We start from the raw sequence: 13,954 nt of genomic DNA on the forward strand, positions 1-13,954 counted from the left end.
TAAAAACTGTCAGACGGGGGAGCTTTGGACCCCCTATCAATACAATCACTATCCCCCTAGGGGTAGAGGGGGTTATCCAGGCCAAAATAATTACAGAGGGGATTTTCAGAGGAGGGGATATGGTGGCCCCCCATTGAGAGCGAGAGGGGGACCCAATCCAAGGGGTCGTGGGAGAGACTAATATCCTCCGGATGGGAGGGAGGAGGAATGGAGACCATGGTGTCCCATGGCACCTCCTCCACCACATCAGGAGGGAACAAGAAGAGAAGGACCAGAGGATGTAGCGGAAGGAAAAGAGAAACCTAACTGAAGAAATTTTCAATTTAAGCAATGCCATTTTTTGAGTAGATGAACTCAAGGTTTTAGAATTGGGTCTTAAATTTGCCATGGACAGAAATTTAAATAATGGTATCAAACATTGATATGTGATATACAATGTAAATATATCTCAAAATACACATAAATAAGGTAATTAAGTGTATATAAAAAACAAAATTATCAGAAAATAGTGACATAAAATTTGGGAATTAAATCTCCGAAGCATCCGTTAGGATGTGCACCTCTAGCACAAACATAAAGATAAAAATACAGCGCTGAGAAAGGATAAAACTTGGCAGTGTAGTGGTGTCAGCAAGAGGTCCCGACGTGTTTCATCCTACCGGACATCATCTGGGGTTGTCAGATGATGTCCGTTAGGACGAAACGCGTCGACACCGCTTGCTGACACCACCACACTGCCAAGTTTTATCCTTTCTCAGCGCTGTATTTTTATCTTCACAAATGTGAGTGTTTTACCTTCAATAAATACGCTTCATAGCTTTTTTATACAGTATCACGCTATGTGCCTTCATATTTTCTCCTTACATGCTGTGGATACTTGATTGGATTTGTCCTTACCATACATACCCTCTACAAGCACCTTGGCTACCCTTATTCCATCTCCAGGGATCTACAGCTATACAAGCTTAATTGACACAGTGGGTGTATACCCATCCATGTCCATTCGCTCTGGTAAGCCCCCACTTTTACCTACGGTGGTGGATCTGCTATTAACACTTGAATATCATGTTATTTACACTTCTGGGTGTTTAACATTGTTACATCATACCGGATAACTCATGGATTCACTCATGCATAATTATTTGTGCTAAATTTTGCTTCATAGCTTTTTTATACAGTATCACGCTATGTGCCTTCATATTTTCTCCTTACATGCTGGTGATACTTGATTGGATTTGTCCTTACCATACATACCCTCTACAAGCACCTTGGCTACCCTTATTCCATCTCCAGGGATCTACAGCTATACAAGCTTAGATGACACAGTGGGTGTATACCCATCTGTGTCCATTTGCGTGTGCAGCAGATCGCACCATTGCTGTTTGCAACCTATGTCTGAAGAGGATCAAGCGTGGCCAGAACAGCAGCTGCTTGGGCACCACATGCTTGACCAGACATATGACAACCTGCCATGCAGTCTGTTAGCAACAGCACTTGAAAGACCCACATCATAGAAATAGGCGGACTTCTCCTTGCTCTTCATCTGTGATCTCCAACCCTTCTATACCTCCAGTCCTCTCAAAAACCTGCACTGAGAGGAATGAAGGTATAGCAATAGGTGTCCCAAGTACTTGTAGCCAATCTGCTAGTAGTACACCACCAATTGATTTTAGCAGGCAAATTTCCCTACCCCAGTTGTTGAACCGTAAAAAGAAATTTGGACACAGCCATCCACATGCTCAGCCACTAAATGAAAGCTTGGCCAAATTGCTAGCACTGCAACTGCTGCTTTTTCAGCTGGTAGACTCTGCCCCCTTACGTAAATTTGTGGAATGTGCTCTACCACAATGGCAGGTTCCAAAACGCCATTTCTTTTCATGGAAGGCCATTCCAGCTCTCTACCGGCATGTAAAAGGCAATGTTTTGGCCTCCTTGGACAGGGTGGTCAGCAGTAAGGTTCATATTACTGCTGACTCATGGTCCAGCAGGCATGGGCAGGGACCTTACCTTTCCTTCATGGCGCACTGGGTAACTCTGCTGGCAGCTGGGAAAGATGCAGGACAGGGTTCGGTGTTGTTGGAGCTTGTTCCGCCACCACGATCCAAAAAGCTAGTGGTGATTCTGCCACAGCTCTCTCCTCCACCCCTCCTCTTTTTCTTCCTCTATGGCCTCTTCTGCAGAATTGTCCTCTGAACTAGTAGTGCTCTGTAAGTGTTCAAGAGGCTGTGCAAGCAGTCAGGCTAAAAGATGCCATGCGGTGCTTAAGTTGGTCTGCCTAGGGGACAGGAGCCACACTGGGGCAGAGATTCTGTCAGCTCTTTCTTGACCAGGTACCCAGGCTTACAAGATCCCTGAGGTAGGCCAGAAAAGTTTGTGGTCATTTCTGCCGGTCATACAATGCCAGTGCTCAGCTGACTGACATTCAAAGTGAATGCAACTTGCCCACCAACCGCCTCATTTGTGATATGCCCACCAGGTGGAACTCAACGTTGGCAATGCTGCAGTGGCTGCACATACTGCAGAGGGCCATCAATGAGTACCTGTGTGAGTATGGCACCAGGACAGGGTCAGGGGAGCTTGGCTTATTTTCGACATGCCAGTGGCTACTGATCAAGGATGCATGCACTGTCCTGTCACCATTTGAGGAGGCCACAAGGATGGTGAGCAGTGACAATGCATGCATCAGTGACACTGTCCCTCTAGTCTTTCTGCTGGAGCACACGCTTCATAGAATCATGGACAGGGCACTTGACGCAGAACAGCGGAAGGAAGAGGAGGACTTCCTTTCCTCTCAAGGCCCCCTTTATCCAGATAGCATTCCTGCGGGCCCGCCAAACACACAGTAAGAAGAGGAGGAGGATTATGTCAACATGGATGTAGAGGATAACACTCAGCAGCAGTCTTAAAGGGAGGGTTTTCAGTGCCCAGAAACCCAAAGAGTTGTACATGGCTGGGTGGAGGTATTTATGGCTAATGTGATCCTTAGTGACCCAGAGGACTCAGAATCAAATGTGTCTGCAAACTTACGCTGCATGTCCTTCCTGATTCTGCAAAGCCTGCAAAAGGACCCTAGGATTCGTGGTATCAAGGAGAGGGATCATTACTGGCTGGCAACGCTTCTTGATCCACGTTACAAGGGTAAAGTTGGAGAACTCATCCTGCCTTCATAGAGGGAGCAGAGGATGAAACATTTTCAGGAAGCCTTGAAGAAAGGTTTGTGCAATGCATTTCCAGACCCTGGGAGGTTACCATTTCCTGGTGCTGGACAACGTGTTGCAGAGGCTTTGTTCGGTCAGAGGAAGAGCGGTGGAGAAGGTGGCCTGCTGACCGATGCCTTTAAATAATTTTTCAGTCCTCAGCACCAAGGTCTGATCTGTTCAAGCAACCATCGCTAGCGTCTGCAATATATGGTGCAGGAATATCTAGGGGCAAGAGCAGACTTGGGGACCTTTCCAACATAGCATCCACTGGGTTACTGGGTTTTGAGGATGGACCACTTGCCAGAACTTGCTCAATATGCAATCAAGCTATTGGCCTGTCCTGCATCCAGCATGCTTTCTGAATGCACATTCAGTGCTGCTGGAGGGTTTGTAACAGATCAAACAGTGTGCCTGTCCACAGACTCCATTGATGGGCTCACATTTATAAAAATTAATAATTCCTGGATCAGCAGCTATCAAGCACCTGATGCTGATGTAACTGATTGAATTTGCTATGGATCTGGGATCCCTTGAAAACTGCCTATGCTGCCTATCCTATTCCTCCTAATATGTGATGATGCTAGCTTCCAACAATATTTTTGGTTTAGGGCATCACCACCACCACCCAAGGCCCAATTTTTCGGACCCTGTTTAACACAGGCATGTTATTACAATTTTTTATATATTTCACAGCAGGGCCCGTTCCTGCACCCGGCAAGAGTATCTGTGAGGGGTTACAGTGTTGTGGCACCACCACCACCACCCAAGGCCCAATTTTTCTGCCCCTGTTTAACAGGGGCATGTAATTACAATTTTTGATATAACATTTCACAGCAGGGCCCGTTCCTGGGCCCAACAAGAGTATCTGTGAGGGGTTACAGTGTTGTGGAAACACCACCCAAGGCCCAATTTTTCATGCCCCTGTTTAACAGGGGCATGTAATTACAATTTTTGATATATTTCACAGCAGGGCCATTCCTGCGCCCAACAAGAGTAACTGTGAGGGCTTACAGTGTTCTGGCACTACCAAAACCAAAGGCCCAATTTTTCTGCCCCTGTTTAAAAAAACTGTCATTTTTTTAAACTTTTTTTTGCATTGATACATGTCCCCTGCGGCAGGACCCAGGTCCCCAAATACTTTCTATGGCTATAACTTGCATATAAGCCTTTAAAATAAGCACTTTTTATTGTTCACATTCGCGTCCCATAGACTTTAACGGTGTTCGTACAAATTTTTGGCCTGTCCGCATATTCTGCTGCGAACTGAACCAGGGGGTGTTCATCTCATCCCAACTCTTGAACTTTAACCTCTTTTAAAGAGATTTTTACCAAAATAAATTATCCTTAGTTAATCATGGTTAAATGTTTAAAAATGCTATAATTGTTTAAGAAAAAAATATAAGACATCAATGATAAGTTACCCTTAACATGATGATAGTTAAGGTAGGACTGTCAGTATGGAAAAAAAGATAATATATTATAAGTACCGTATATGTGTCAGATCTACAAGTAGTTAAGTTGCTTCAGGTTTTGAGTTAAATCATTTTCATATATTAACATGCATGACTCCTTTGCTCTAAATCATAATTTTCAGACTTACTGTCACAATTTACACATACCATAACATAATTTGGTAAATCCAGTACATTCTGATTTTCCAGTGTAAAAAATGTTACATGTAAAAAAAAAAAAAAAAATCTATTTTCACACTTAAAGAAGATCTTCAGGCTGTATGAAAAAAATTAAAGTCAGCAGCTACAAATACTGTAGCTATTGTCTTTTAATAAAAGAACACTTACCTGTCTAAAGATCCAGTGCTGATCGGTTCTTCACTAGTCTGCATGTCCCCAACACTGGCATGTTTACTAAGGGAAGCTGGCTGTGACTCCTTGCGGCTTCACAGCTGGATTCCCACTGTACATGCATGAGCCGCTCTGCGATTTGTGAATAGTCCTGTTGCCTTTTGGGCCCTTTGAGATGTCCCAGAAGACAGCGGGCAAAAAGAGGGGGTGGAACTTCCGCTCAGATCACAGAAGTGGGAGCAAATACCTCTCAAAACCAGGTACCTGCTACCCCCCCAAAAATGAAATGTATCCAAAAGTAATTGAGGACAGGAGAGGTAGAAAAGCTTTAATGTTGTATGTAGTTTATCCAATCAGTGGAGATGTGAGGTTGACCTGCATTCATAAAAAACTTCACAGAATTGGAATGCAATATGGCCTGATCAAAAGAGATTTTTACAGAAACAGAGATATAATTTTAAAAACTCACACAGTAGGAAAATATTTCTAGGGGTTGAAGTCTCTATCTGGCAGATAGTTTACACATGAAAGAAATACAACACTGTTGGTACTTTTTCAGGAGTAAATATACTGCAAAGAAAGATACATAGATAGCCGGTCACAATCTCCTGTCATGCGAATTGGATGTGGGGAAACCCTCATCCAATTCGCACTAGTTTGAACCCAGCCTCAGGGTGGCATTGGCTGGTTCGAAAGAAACTGAACGATATTTGGCCCGTGTGTACTGCAGCCGGCTCGACAGAAGACAGCCTTTCGGCCAGCTCCTGTAGTAGGGGCATGACTGAAAAAGGTCTGCCAATGGCTGAAAGCGCTGACAAGAGTGTTCTGGTGGTGGGGGGGGGGGTTCGGGGGCGATCGCTGTGCCATTGTTGGATAGTTAGTACAGCAGCTCCTTGTAAATGTCAGTTTTCTTTTGTTCAGCCTGCTGGCTGAATGAAATAGTAGCATGTACTAGGCTTTAGAGTGGTGATCATGGATACCATGCCAATGCCATAAGGCTGGCCATTCAGGCATGTCATTTGCAAAAATATACATAATCCGAAATGGTTTTGTGTACAGTAATGTGACAAAAATGCCTCTTGACCATTGTAAATTTTAGTTCATTGGGTACAAAATGCATTTTGTTGATTATATATTGCAGGAGGTTCTTATGGGTGGTTACTAAATGCACATGTTACACTTTATTACTGTGAGGCATATTTATACATTTTAGGTTTAACCCTGGCACACATACCTATGACTGGCTCCACAAGATAAAGGTGTGCTGGCAACATTTTTTCATCAAATTGCTGTGGCACCATCCATTGGTTGCTCCAGTTCAGTGTGCAATGGAGATATATCTTTGGATCTAATCTCATTCATTGCAAGCTGCAGATGACAAATGCCTGTGTATGTAGGCAACAATTTGTATGGAGTCAAATATGTGCACAAAAAATTACTGTAAGTGAAATTAGGAGCATTGGGGTTGATTTACTAACCCTGGAAAGTGCAACATCTGATGCAGCTGTGCAAGGAAGACAGTCAGCTTCTAACTTCAGCTTGATCAATTAAGCTTAAACAAAAACTGGAAGCTGATTGGTTTCTATGCAGAGCTACACCAGATTTTGCTCTCTCCAGTTTTAGTTAATCAACCCCATTGAGTCTTTTATAGGAATCGGGAGTAAAAAATATAGGAATGGTAAAATCAATGGTTCCCCATTTGCAAATGACCAATGTTGAAAACTGATTGGGGCTGGAGCCTGACTCAAGTTATCTACATATGTATGATATTGATCTTTAATAAATTCCATTAATAACTGTGTATACATACAGGCACTGCCAAGCTTTTGCCTCTTGCAGCTAAGCCTCAAAAGCATTTTGTTATCAGGGGCAAATACAGTATATTACCTGTGTTGCTGGGGCCCAAAGGACAGTGATGACCATTATGATGGATTCCCTATCCAGGGCCTTACCTTTTTATTGCTGATTTCGTCCACTTATTGGACGCAAAATATCTCATCTCAGTAGGAGCTTTTTCACACGCATGGTTGAGGGGCAGTAAAACCCCGTGGTTGAACTGTGCTTTAGGCTTCATGTACACTAACCTAACCATTTTTTTGCCAAAGCTCCTAAACTGAATTCCATGAAAGCTTATGTGTCAACGTACACATATGCTTTTAGCAGAGTTTAGAAGCTTCTGCGTTTAGGTGAACTTCAACCTCCCTCTCCTGAATGTGAAAGAATTGCGATCAGGATAGGAACGTTTTGACTGCCGGCTGTGGGAAAATGCAAAACATAGCAAAATGATGGCAAAATCGCTGCATAAATGCGGCACATTTTTTGCTGCAATTTTGCCACATATTGTGTTTTCCCGCAGCCACGTTAAATGTAGGCTAGTATACATGAATCCTTAGAGTTAATATACACCAGAATGCATGCATGAAAGAAAGTTGTGTTAGCATACAATTTATGATGTTTCAAGTATGTGTTTCTACTGGCTTGAATAGCAAGGGGCACAACAATGGACCAAAAAAAAGGCATGCAGGACTTTGAAAAGCACAATTAAATAATGGAAAAAGGGATATTAATGAATGTGAGTGTGTACCAGAAGTGGATGTTTTATGTAATTGAAAATGCAAAAACGCAGGACAAAACATCTGGTTTGAAGGAGCTCTAATCACTATCACACAAAATCATTGCAGCAATACAAAACTAATAATCAGCCCCAGAAAAGCAGAATAAATGTTTTAACGAGGTTATGGTTTTAGACCATAGTCACAAGTGTGCTTAATATGCATGAAATAGGATAAAACTGGTGAAATTAAAGATAGAAAGGGATTTAGAAATATAAACAGACAGTAATCTCCAGACTGGATCTCAGTGCCAGACAGCAGAGAAAAGACTAATAATTCCGGCATGCATGAAAAACATCATAATAGAATGAGCACACTTAAGTATGTGTATAGTCAATGTTTTTCTTTTTATTTTAGTGAGAAAATGTTAAAACCCCCGCTAGGTTTTATTAAAGAATAAGTCCAGCCTAACACTAAAATCACTACAGCTCTAGGCATCCACGATCTAACACTAACCTATCTAGCCCTGTAAAGAAGAAATCGCTATACATACCTTTTCTGAAGCCAATCTGACCCGGTCCCATGCTGAGCTGTCAGCTGTGGATTCGCTGTGGAGGTGGGTGCAGAGGACACAGCCCACAATGGAAGCCCCATAGTAAGTGTATGGGTGATATCACTTCCCATTCATTTCACAGCAGTTGTCGGCTGTGTCCTCTGATACTGATTTCTTCTTTACAGGGCTAGATAGGTTAGTGTTAGATCATGGATGCAGGGCTGTCTTTAATATTGATTGGACCCTGGGCAAACATTTTCTTGGCCCCTCCCTCTACACTGACCACCAATGTTAGGGGGGATTTACACTGACCACAAGTGTAAGGGCAATTCTGCACTAACCACCAATGTAAAGGGAAATGTACACTGATTACCAATGTAATGAATAATTTACACCGGCCACCAATGTAACGGGGGATTTACACTCGCCACCAATTTTTGAGGGGGCGTCTACATGGACTACCAATGCAAGGGAGGATTTATAACTGACCACAAATGCAAGTTTGGATTTTTTTACCAAATACCAATATAAAGAGGAATTTAAGGGGGACCATCACACTGGCCACTAGTGTGAATGAAGGATTGTACACCAAGCCCCAATGTAATGATGTTTACACTGTCCACCAACGTAACTGAGACATTTAGCCTGCATTCATGTTTGTGTGTGTCAGGAACGCATGCAAAATTGCTTTCCTGACACCACAGAAACATGCTGCTCTTTAGCAGATACATAGCAGTGCCATCAATTGTTAATGACACCCTTGTGCATCTGCTGAGATGTGCATATTCGCATGCACAAAAAATTAATGGTACTTTGTGATGTTATTTTGAAAAAGGGTTCCACCTCCAATTTGCTTACCTTTGCAGAACAGGCTGATGTTAGGCTTAATGACTGCAGTTGTAGGCGGGACTTTCAGTCATGCCCCTTTACCTCCCCAGTGAGCAGCATTCAGCAGAAGTGATGGTGAATATACCTCGGGGGGGGGGGGGGGATGATATAGATATTAATGCAGCCTCTATTTACATATCAATGCCGATTAATTACATGTAAACCCAGGGTCTGCAGGTGAGTCATCTGTACACAGGAATAAGGCAGAGCTGGGTAGCATTAGTAACAGACCTTCACACAGATATTGGAACACAGCACGGGACTAAAACTTCAAGGGACAGGGGATGGGATAGTTGTCAAGTATGGGGCAGCTGCTTTGGGCCCCACAACAACGATGCGGCCCAGGGCAGCTGCCCCTTTTGCCCTGCCTTAAAGACAGCACTGCGTGGATGTCTATAGATTTAGCAATTTTAGTATTAGGGTGGACTTCCACTTTAATGTCTATGTCCCCATTTGGGAGACTGACCTCTATTTGACCTAATGACATTTGTCGTCAGTACAGAAAGCAACATGAAATTCAGTTAGAGTTGTCACAGGAACAGAAGCTGAGGAAAACCCCTGTATCTATGACTGACTAAGAGGGGAATTCCCCTTATAGCGTCAAGAATGTTGTGCCAGCTGACCAATTCAAGCACATGCACATGAAGCTAAATGGTCAATTTAAAGCTGAGACCTGGCCAAGCTCCTTCCTGAATACCCTGTGTATTCCTGTGTATTCCTGAATATCCTTCCTGAATATACTTCTGTGATCTGAGATTCAGAACTTTTGGTTGCCATTCGTTACTGGCCCATAATCCACCAAATTTGAGCTGAGATTTTCCTTATCTGCCTGTGTTTTCTTATTATCTTTATTAAGAACCTTGACCTGGACTTTTCACCAAGATTCTGCTTACTGATAGTGGTTGGCCAACCTGTCAAGGTTTAATTCTTCAAAGACAAATCCCATTGAAGTCTATGGGTGGAGGTGGAGGGGTCTCACCCTTTATAGAGCTAATAGGCAAATGATTATAGAAAAAAAAGCATGGGCAGGTGGGCACTGCCATGGGGGACATGTACTTATGCAAAAAAGTAAAAAAAAAATACTGTATAAAGTAAAATTTAAATATAAAAGAGAAAAAAAAACAAATGTCAACCCTAAAAACAAAAGCCAACTTTTTTTGAAGCCTAATGCCGCGTACACACGGTCGGACTTTACGGTAGACTTTGCCCGGCGGACTTTTTGACGGACTTTACGACGGACTTTCTGAATGAACAGACTTGCCTACACACAATCCACCAAAGTCCGTCGAATTCATACGTGATGATGTACGACTGGACTAAAACAAGGAAGTTCATAGCCAGTAGCCAATAGCTGCCCTAGCGTGGCTTTTTGTCCGTCGAACTAGCACAACAGACGAGCGGACTTTTCGACCGGACTCGATTTTGACGGATTGATTTAAAACATGTTTCAAATCTAAGTCCATCCAACTTTTGAGAAAACAAAGTCCGCTGGAGCCCACACACGATCGAATTGTCCGACAAAATCCCGTCCGCCGGGCAAAGTCTGCCGTAAAGTGTGTACGCGGCATAAGTTTATGTAAAAATAAAAACATTCAAAGAAGCTGTAGTATGGCGGATTCGGCAGGAAAGAGCGGGCATATTCAGGCTCTCTTGGTTAGAGCTCCTGATGGTTAGAGCTCCTGATGGTTCCTTAGCTGTATTAACCCCTTCCACACCAGAAGATTATGGTGCCGGGGCTCGGGGGGATAGTACAGAGAAAGATTTCTACTGAAAGGTGAATAATCAACACATGGAACACAATATACACACTGTGTGTTTTGTCCTCTGTACTGATTTTTTTGTTTTTATTTTTAGTTAACTTGGGCTTCTTTAAAGGGAAGACTCAGGACTGCAGTTACCATAATGGCACTCATAGACCAGGGCCTAGGCAGGACTGTATTTATACTTTCTACTTATAGACCTGTCTTTTGCCACTCCCACTTATCCAACTCATTAGCTAGCCTTAGTGTCATACTAAACACACACTATAACACTACGATCACATTTTACCTACCCTGATAAGTTTCCTACTTTGTTTCCCTCTTCTGAGGACATCTATGACTAAACATATAACCTGTGCATAAGGGATATTCAGAGGAGTCAAAAGCCTCATTATAGTTCAAAAAACACAAAACACTTCTTCTCTTTATGTTGGTCTGTACAATTAAAAAGTGCCAGTGAATACAAGTAGACCACAAGCTTCCTCTAACAGCACATTCTAGTTTTGACTATAATTCTCAAATGTTCCAATGGAAGAGCTTCGTAAAAGGGCATTGCCTTTCAGGCATGCATAGGACAGCCTGATCAAGTTGCCTGCTCTCTATTGGTAGTATATGACAAAAATAATATGTCTGTTACTGTTAGTGATAATATAAAACCTGAATAATCTCACAACTAAACCCATTATCTTTAAAAGTGTGTGCAATACCAAACTTTTTTTTGAGGGGGAAAGGTTAAAACCCCTGTGACATTTTATTGCTGTTTGTGTCTCCACTGGAGAGATCCATCCTCTCTGCTTGTCCTTTGATCATTGTCACTGAGTCAGAAGGTAATTCAAAAACCTAAATTTTCCAGTTGTCACCAGATCAGGAATTAAGAGGAAATCTTGCATTAGGAACAACTGTCTAATGGTGGCCAATACACGGGACTAGTTTATATACAATCATATGGTTGATGGCTTTGCTGTCCAGGAGGTAAAGAATGATCAGAAGACTGCAAAGAATGTTTGATGTGCCATACACTTAATGATTAGTTGACTCTATGTATTTTTCTGCAATCAGATTTCCTATCCAGACCAATCAGAATCATTTTGGTGAAATCAAATCAAAAACATCCAAAGCGAAAAATAAAGGTTTTAGATATTCATACTTGAACATCTAAGCTGTTAAAAGGGTGGTTGGACCAGTCTGCAGGTAAAAACACCCTGTAACTTCAGCAGTATAATTACAAAAAAATGCAAGGCAGCGTGGAATCCAAACTGCAACCTCAGTGAGCCATGATGGGAAATACGAGAACCTTGAGTGTTATTCCAGCTCTGTCAAATGTGTTCTATGCCCCACACAAAGCCAACAATGACATCATCCTTCTTTATGTCTGACGTAGTCAAGAACTGCTTCTTTCAATCCTTTATTTTTTTTTAATCCTTATTTATTACATTTTTTACAGAATACAAGTTTATTAAGTTTCAATAGGGAGACATAGAACAGATGCAGCCATTAGGATTCCAGTCTTAATCTGATATCAATCAGAGTATTCATGATTTGAATTCTTCTTAATTCAGTAAAGCTCACCCTATGAATTTTCTTTTTTTACAGACATAAAGATATTAACCTGTCCCCAGATTGATAATGAGATATGATACCACATACTCATATATCTGATTATAGAGGAGAGAAAACAATATACCACTTGTCTTTAGCAATCGAGAACATAGATTATCTATAACATACATTTTTATTCTCAACATCAATATTAAAAACATATATACGATATAATATGTGCTTACATAGAGGTGTTGTGATATCAAATAGGTCTCCAAACTCTTAAATGAATGAATAAGTAATTCCTTTCATCCACTAGTGCTTAGAAGAGCCCCCCTTACATCCAGGATTTCCCCGCAGTGTCCACTCCTTACATCCAGAATTACCCAGCAGAGCCCCCCCCTACATCCAGAATTGTCCAGCAGAGTCCCCCCTTATCAGGGCCGGAACAATGGGGGGGGGCACGAGGAGCAGCTGCCCTGGGTTCCTGTGGCATGTGAGGTGGAGAGGGGCACTGCTAAGAGAGTTTCTGCCACTACAAGCTGACAGGAGTAGTGACAGTGGCATCACTACTCCTGTCAACTTAGTGTTGAATGACATATGTCAAATCTGGAAAGGAGGAGGGAGCTGGGAGAAGGTGCGGGATGTGCTCTTCCTCCTCTCTAGCTTCACACTCCTGTCACTGTAGCGCTCTGGCATTGGGACTGTGAAATCAAGACTTTACAGCTTGCTTACCTGCTCCCATCTCCTCCCAGCAAAGAATGTGGTCAGGGTAAACAAACTTTGTAAAATTCGGATCTCCAGCAGTGTCCTCAAGCCGTGATCCTATTCCACTTCAGCAAGGGCATCTCCCCCTCCAGCTAGACATCTGCTACTCCTAGGCTCCTCCTCCGCTCTGACGTGTCAAGATGAGGAGTAGCCTAATGCCGTGTACACATGGCCGGACTTTTCGACCAAACTTGTCCGACAGAACGAATCCGTCGGACAATTCGACCGTGTGTGGGCTTCATCGGACCTGCAGCGGACCTTTTCTGTCGAAAATGCGACGGACTTTAGATTTAGTCCGGCCGAAAAATCCGTTCGTCTGTATGCTAGTCTGATGGATGAAAACCGACACTAGGGCAGCTATTGGCTACTGGCTATGAACTTCCTTACTCTAGTCTGGTCGTACGTCATCATGGTCGAATCCGTCAGACTTTGATGTGATTGTGTGTAGACAAGTCCGATTCGACGGAAGTCCGTCGAAAGTCCGTAGAAAAGTCTGACGTGATTCGGTCCATCGAAAGTTTGGTCGTGTGTACACGGCATAACAAGAAAGCATCACACACACATGTGCCACTCTGTATCTGAGGCATTTGTGTTTGAGAGAAAGAAGAACTGCACTGGGGTCAGGGTAGAGAAATTTGTGCTGAGGATAAAAGTATTTGTACTAGGAGGGGGAAGGTGATGGTTACTTCTAGGTGGGGGGATGGGGGGGGGTATTTGTGCTATTGTGAAAGGAAGGGATATCTGGGGGGGAGGGTTTGTGTTGGGGGATAATTTGTGCTAGGAGGGGTAATTTGGGGGGTGATGGGGTAGGATTTGTTCTAGTAGGGGTCATTTGGGGGATGTGCTGGGGGGGTGCTGGGGGGGTGATTTGTGCTGGGGGATGATTTGTTCT

This window comes from Aquarana catesbeiana, linkage group LG02, assembly GCF_042186555.1.
Source record: "Aquarana catesbeiana isolate 2022-GZ linkage group LG02, ASM4218655v1, whole genome shotgun sequence".
Classification (NCBI taxonomy): domain Eukaryota; kingdom Metazoa; phylum Chordata; class Amphibia; order Anura; family Ranidae; genus Aquarana; species Aquarana catesbeiana.